General features: G+C 34.6%; 1 pseudogene; it reads left to right on the top strand.

Moving 5' to 3' along the window:
* The first annotated feature begins 5922 nt into the window (after window positions 1-5922).
* LOC137827357 (small nucleolar RNA R71) lies at window positions 5923-6028 on the top strand (annotated as a pseudogene).
* The last annotated feature ends 1044 nt before the right edge of the window (window positions 6029-7072 follow it).

The raw sequence follows: 7072 nt of genomic DNA, 5'->3' as shown, positions 1-7072 counted from the left end.
CAGGGGCACGAGGTTCCTATTCATGGAGAGGTAAACACTATCTCGGGGGGTTTCCCAAGAGAGGGATATGCCTCCCAGGCAGCAGTAGAAACACAACAGACAGATCTCGCTCCCGACGTTGACCTCACCTTCACGGAAGCCGATCTCCAAGGCGTTGTGCCACACGATAACGACCCGATGGTGATTTCCCTAATCGCCGCTGGGAGAAGGGTACGCCATGTCCTTGTAGATCAAGGAAGTTCAGCCGATCTCATGTTCTTAACAACCTTCAATCGTCTACAGTTGTCCGTGGACCAACTGAAACCCTATGCCAGACGTTTGTACGGATTTACCGGAAACGAGGTAGAGGTCCATGGGTAAATTGAACTAAGTACCACCTTCACAGACAACCTATCTTCACGCACCACCAAAATCAGGTACCTCGTTATCGATGCTCCCTCAACTTACAACATACTATTGGGAAGACCAGCTTTAAATAGGTTGAAGGCAGTCCCGTCCACTAGACACATGAAAGTGAAGTTGCCCTCCCTTAAGGGAGCAGTAATCACCATTGAGTTCGATTAGGAAGAAGCTAAGAGGTGTTACAAAAACAACCTAAAAACAAGGGGAGGAATATTCTCCGTCACGTCCAGACCACCAAAGGAAGATGGAGTGACCTGAGAAGAGATCGTCCGGGAAAACCGACCCGAGCTTGCCAAAGGGGTAGAAGAAAGGGAGATCGGGGGAAAGATGTTTAAACTTGGGAAATCCTTGTGCATAGAGTTGCGGGACCAAATCTCCGATGTCATAGTGAAACATCTCGACGCCTTCGCATGGTCCGTGACCGACATGCCCGGAATTGACCCTGATATTCTGTGTCATCGCCTCACCATGGACCCTAGCGTTCGACCCGTCCACCAAAGAAGACGAAAATTTAACGAAGAGAAGCGACAAGTCATTCGGGAAGAGACAACGAAGTTGTTGAAAGCTGGCCACATCAAAGAAATCCAGTACCCTGAATGACTTACCAACGTGGTGCTAGTAAAGAAAGCTAACGGGAAGTGGCGAATGTGTGTTGATAAGTGTCTAATTTCAGTAATATTTCATATTAAAATATAGGCACTTATGAGGATTTATTGCTAATTTACATATAAAATAATCCCTAATTTATGAATTTATACCTTTTTACATTTTTTATGATCTTTATTTGAATAAGAGTATTTTATTCTCAAATTTGGTGTTAATTGCAGATTTTTAAGGAAGATTGGAGATTTGGATTAAAGATGAATGATTTGAGCTAAAAAGATAAAGATAGAAGGTCCCAGAATGGAAAAAGATGCAAAGAAAGATTGGGCCTTTTTTATGTTTTATCATTTAGCCCATTAGCGCGACATAGGAAACAACCTAACCCTAGAAAACTAGGATAAATAGAGGGCTAGAGGCTCAACCTTAGGGTGCCAGATTGAGAGGAAAACACCATAGAGTGAATTGTAACCCAATTGGGAGAATGGAAGGTGATAGAAGTATGCGTGGCTAATTCTAACCCTTTGGGATTGGGAGTAATCTGCTCAAACTCTTATGTATTGAGGTGATATTTTATATATTAATATTAAGTTCTTTAATTGAAATTGATGCCCGTATAAAAATCATTTATATCGATTCCTCGCATATAAAATCCTTAAGAATGTTCCCTACGCATACTTACAAGAACAACTTAGAACGAAGCTCAGACGTTTAATAGCAATTAACATTTCAAGTCTATTCCTAGCACTCAAATATGTTAAGTATTGTTGTTTAGGTCCAAACCCTAAAAATACCTCCCGGTCAGATTTAAGATTCTCAATTTGTCACGGGAAATTAAAAGTAAAACAACAATACCAATAATCAATCAAGAACTGAATATTAATATATAAAATATCACCTCAATACATAAGAGTTTGAGCAGATTACTCCCAATCCCAAAGGGTTAGAATTAGCCACGCATACTTCTATCACCTTCCATTCTCCCAATTGGGTTACAATTCACTCTATGGTGTTTTCCTCTCAATCTGGCACCCTAAGGTTGAGCCTCTAGCCCTCTATTTATCCTAGTTTTCTAGGGTTAGGTTGTTTCCTATGTCGCGCTAATGGGCTAAATGATAAAACATAAAAAAGGCCCAATCTTTCTTTGCATCTTTTTCCATTCTGGGACCTTCTATCTTTATCTTTTTAGCTCAAATCATTCATCTTTAATCCAAATCTCCAATCTTCCTTAAAAATCTGCAATTAACACCAAATTTGAGAATAAAATACTCTTATTCAAATAAAGATCATAAAAAATGTAAAAATGTACAAATTCATAAATTAGGGATTATTTTATATGTAAATTAGCAATAAATCCTCATAAGTGCCTATATTTTAATATGAAATATTACTGAAATTAGACACTTATCACTCTCCCCAACTTAAAATCTTGCTTGTCCTCAAGCAAAGTAAATGAATATATTTGAATTTAAATATCAAACAGCTTAATTCACTAAACAACAAATCAAATTAGAAACTTATGATGCTTCCAATTTCAAATATAGAAAATTATAGACACAATCAATTTCCAGGATAAAATCAAAACAAATAAATGAAAATTCATCAAGGAATATCTTCTCATATGCTCACGGGTAAGTGTTTCTCTCTATTTTCACTGAATCATAACAAATCACAGTTGCTTTTCATTTAATCTTCAAATCACAAACATATTAGAAACATGAATCTTGAGGTCTTTTACAGGGTTGGAATGAGGTTGGGCTTCCAAAAAATATTGGTTTTTCTTAGATAACAAAATGCACATCTTAAAGAAGAAGAACATACCTACAATTCAATTATAGAGAACATATATGTTAACTAATTACCACTTTCTTTCGATGTCACCTTTTTCCTCATTTTCTTTCTTTTCATGATTTTCATGAAATTTTTTTTCTATCTTTTTTTTATTTCTTTTTCTTCTTCTGTTTCTGTTTTTTTTTCAATAATAGGAAAAGATTCTTCCTATTTTCAACTTTTTGAACTTTCAAAATCAGAACCAACCATTCCCTTTTCTATATGTATTGCATCTATGTTCTCCTTCCTTAGACATGCTAAAGGGTAGAAAATTATATCAATAAAGGTTAAGGTGCAATATTAACAAAAAATTTCTTAGCCCAAAGGGGATATAAAAAAATTGAAATTCTAATATAAAGGTTGGCTTTTTGGCCCTGGCTCCTAATTAACACAAACAAATGCCTCAATCATCTTCATGATCTTTTATGATGCAACAAAAATAAAAATTAAGCAACCACAACTGTCAATTCATCAGTAAAACTCTCAAAACTGTTTAAGGTTCACACACTCACTTGGTTTAAATGGTCTCATTCCTTTTTGTCTTGTCATTATTTGTCCTAATAAATCATCCTGTTAAATTTTCATGTATCATAATTTTAACTACATTTGAATAGGGATTCAATCATATTTTCTTTTCTAACCTGTGTCTAATTCATCTCACTGTTTAATATCTAAACACAAATTCTTTTTTCCACAATTTAAAATTAATATTCTAGTTCTTTTTTTTATTTGAGAAAAATAAACTAGAAAGCAAACAAATTAAAACTGAAAATTTATTCAAGAAAGATAATTCAAAACCTAAAACTAACAAACTAACAAAAACAACAAATTTATTCAAAACACAAAATAAGCAATTAAAACAAACTAAAAAAAAAAACAAATAAAAAAAAATAACCGAAAAATAAAATAAAATAAATAAAAACTAAACAGAAAATAAAATTTAAATAATTGAAAAGAAAAGAGAATTAGAGAGATAGAGCCATATTTTTGCTCAATCCTTTCTTCTTAAGAAGTCATCCAACTTTTTGTTAAAAAATTTTATCTATAGTCTTGCTTCATTTGCTGGATCTGCCCCCTTGACTAATAGAACCTGTCCTCAGGTCAAAATACATAACCTGCAAAATGATTAGGAGGCATACAAAATTTTTTATTTTTTTATTTTTTTTTGAAAAATAAAATAAACAAAGGTAACAACATAAAACTAAAATGTGGACTGGGTTGCCTCCCAGTAAGCGCTCATTTATCGTCATCTAGCTTGACGCCTGTTTATTTCAAGGAGGATATTTATCTTGTTCCACCCGTGCTTTTGTTATCACTTTTATCCGTCTTGAATATGGCTCTTCAACTTCAATTTTTCCGTCCTTCTTCAATTCCTTGATGACCCATAATTTTCTTGTTTTCTTCCTTCCTCTACCCCTACCTGCGTTGAGCATGATAGGTTGTCCTGGACGATACTCCTCTCCTTCCACTAGCTTTCCTTGATTGTCTCCTTTTGCCTCTAACTTTTCATGACGTATAACTTTCTCCTTTGACTTTGAACTCTTCATCTTTTCACTATTTCTTGGAATTTCCTCTTGTTTCCCAGTCTCATCTGCAGTACACTTGGTTACATCATTAAAAAGATTAAATTTTACCTCTTCATCATGAGACCTTACAAGAATTTCTCCCTTGTCAACATCAACTATGACTTTAGCAGTTTTCATTAAAGGTCTGCCGAGAATCAAAGGGACATCCTCATCTTCTTTCATGTCCAGGATAACAAAATCCACTGGAAATATGAATTTGTCTATTTGCATAAGGACATCTTCAACCACACCATAGGGATACTTCACTGTTCTGTCAGGCAATTGTAACTGCATCTTGGTGGGTTTAACCTCCAAGTTACCTATCTGTCTTAACATGGATAATGGCATCCAATTTACACTTGACCCTAAGTCCAATAAAGCATTATACACAAATAAATTACCAATTGACACAGAAATAGTAAAACTCCCTGGATCCCTGAATTTCTTTGGCAAAGTTTTTGAGAAACTGCTCCTTGCTTCCTTCTCTCCATATTTATTTTTAAAACAACATATCTTCCTTCTAACTTCATCAAAATATGTCTTTTGCTCTGGCCATCCTGCAAAATAATTTTTTGGAAGCAAATTGTCAGAAAATAATCCTTCCTTTTCTTTTTTTATGTTCCTCTGGGATATTTCTTTTGCGATTTCTACAATTTCACAATTTTCTCCCTCTTCCTTATTTTTTTCCTTTTCTTTTTCAACCTTCACCATCTCACCATTTTCTTCTCTAGTTTTCTCATCACCTTCAGTAGTGATGTTATTGCACTGCTCCTTGGGGTTGGTGGTAGTGTTAGCTGAGAATTGGCCAATTTTCCCTTCTACAGTTTGTGTGAGTTGTGACATTTGTTTAGCTAGCTGTCCTATCTGAGTTTCCATGCTCCTAATCGTAGCCATACTATTTTCCTGTGTACCCACAATCTTTGACAAAACATCTTCCACTTTATTCATCCTGTCAGGAATAGATGGAGAATTCGATTGATGCTGCTGTTGGAAAGGCCCTTGCTTGTTGGATGAATTATAGTCTTGCTTCCATCCAAAATTTTGATTTTGATTATTTTTCCAACCTTGAGGATAATTGTTAGAAAAACCGCCTTGCCTTCCTTGATTGCCCATATAATTCACCTCAACTTCGGATGCGTTGTTCTGATAAGAACAGTGACCATTAGGATGATTACCTCCACAAAAATCACACCTGAGAGGTACATTCTGACTTTGGAGTGATTGAACAACATGCAACTTTTGGGGTAATTGGGTCATATGTGCGGTCAGTTGCTCAAGTTGCTGTGTCAGAATTTTGTTTTGAGCTAGCAATGCATCTGCAGTGTTTAACTCCAATACTCCTCTTTTTTGATGATTTTGTCTATCATGTTGAGCTTGATAGTCAGTTGTGGCCAAAGCTTCTATAATCCTCGTTGCTTGATCTGCATCAACAGCCATCATTGTGCCACCAGCCGCGGCATCTAGGAGCATCTTTGTATTTGATCTGAGACCATTAATAAATATGCTCAGTTGAGCAATATCTTCAAACCCATGGTTTGGGCATTTTCTCAGCATCCTCTTGAATCTCTCCCATGCCTCACAGAAAGACTCTTCTACCCCTTGTCTGAACATAGATATTTCAGACTTAGCATTGATGTAGCGAGAGATTGGGAAAAATCTTTGCAAAAATTTTTCCTCCACATCCTTCCATTTGGTTAAACTCTGATTAGGATGAGATATAAGCCACTCCTTTGCTTTCCCTGCCAAAGAAAAAGGAAATAAACGCATGTATATACTCTCAAGATCACCTGATTGGAAACCCATAGTTCCCACCAATTCATAAAAAGTAGCCAAGTGTGTATGAGGATCCTCATGATCCATCGCCGTGAATTGATTGGTACTAATGAGGGTAAGGAATGCAGGCTTCATCTCCAAGGCCCTGTTAGTTGCAGGCACTGCAATGCTAGAAAAGTGTCTAGGCCCTTGATGTATGGCGTAATCTCCAAGAGTTCTCCTAGGAGGTGGTGTTTCCTCCCCCGCCATGTTGTTATTCTCCTGAAAAATATCAATGGAAAAAGAAGAAGATGTTGAAGAATACTCTCTATTATCTTCTTGATTCTCTTTTGTCTTTGATTTTCGAATAGCAAGTGGTCTTCTGAAACTTGACCTCTCAATATCATATAAAAACAACTAATGCAAGGGTTAGAAGGAAAAAATCACAAGTAGTAACCCCAATTTTATATTTTATATTATTATTTAATTTTTTTTATTCAAAAATTCAAAATTAAACAAGAATTTAAATAGCTAACTAAAATAAAATCAATAAACTACAAACTAAAACTTAAAGATAAAATAAAACAAAAACAAAACACTAAAATGAAACTAAGAAAATAAAACAAAGATATTCAGAAAAAAATAAAAATAAAAAATATAACAAAAATAAAAATAAAATATATAAATAAAATAAAAACTAAAACAGAATAGAAGAAAACAATGAAAACGAGAAATAACTAAAATCAAGAAATAAAAACAGAATAAAATAAATACTAGAAATAAAAACAAAATAGAATAAAACAGATAAAACAAAACGTAAACAACTAACTAACTTATTTTAAAGATACTACGTAAACTAACGTAAAAATAAAAGCTAAAACTAGTAATAGATAAATAATTAAAACAATTAAAAACTACCTAAA

The sequence above is a fragment of the Phaseolus vulgaris genome, chromosome 8 (genome assembly GCF_000499845.2).
Source record: "Phaseolus vulgaris cultivar G19833 chromosome 8, P. vulgaris v2.0, whole genome shotgun sequence".
Taxonomy (NCBI): Eukaryota; Viridiplantae; Streptophyta; class Magnoliopsida; order Fabales; family Fabaceae; genus Phaseolus; species Phaseolus vulgaris.
This window is presented reverse-complemented; position numbering and strand designations above follow the sequence as displayed.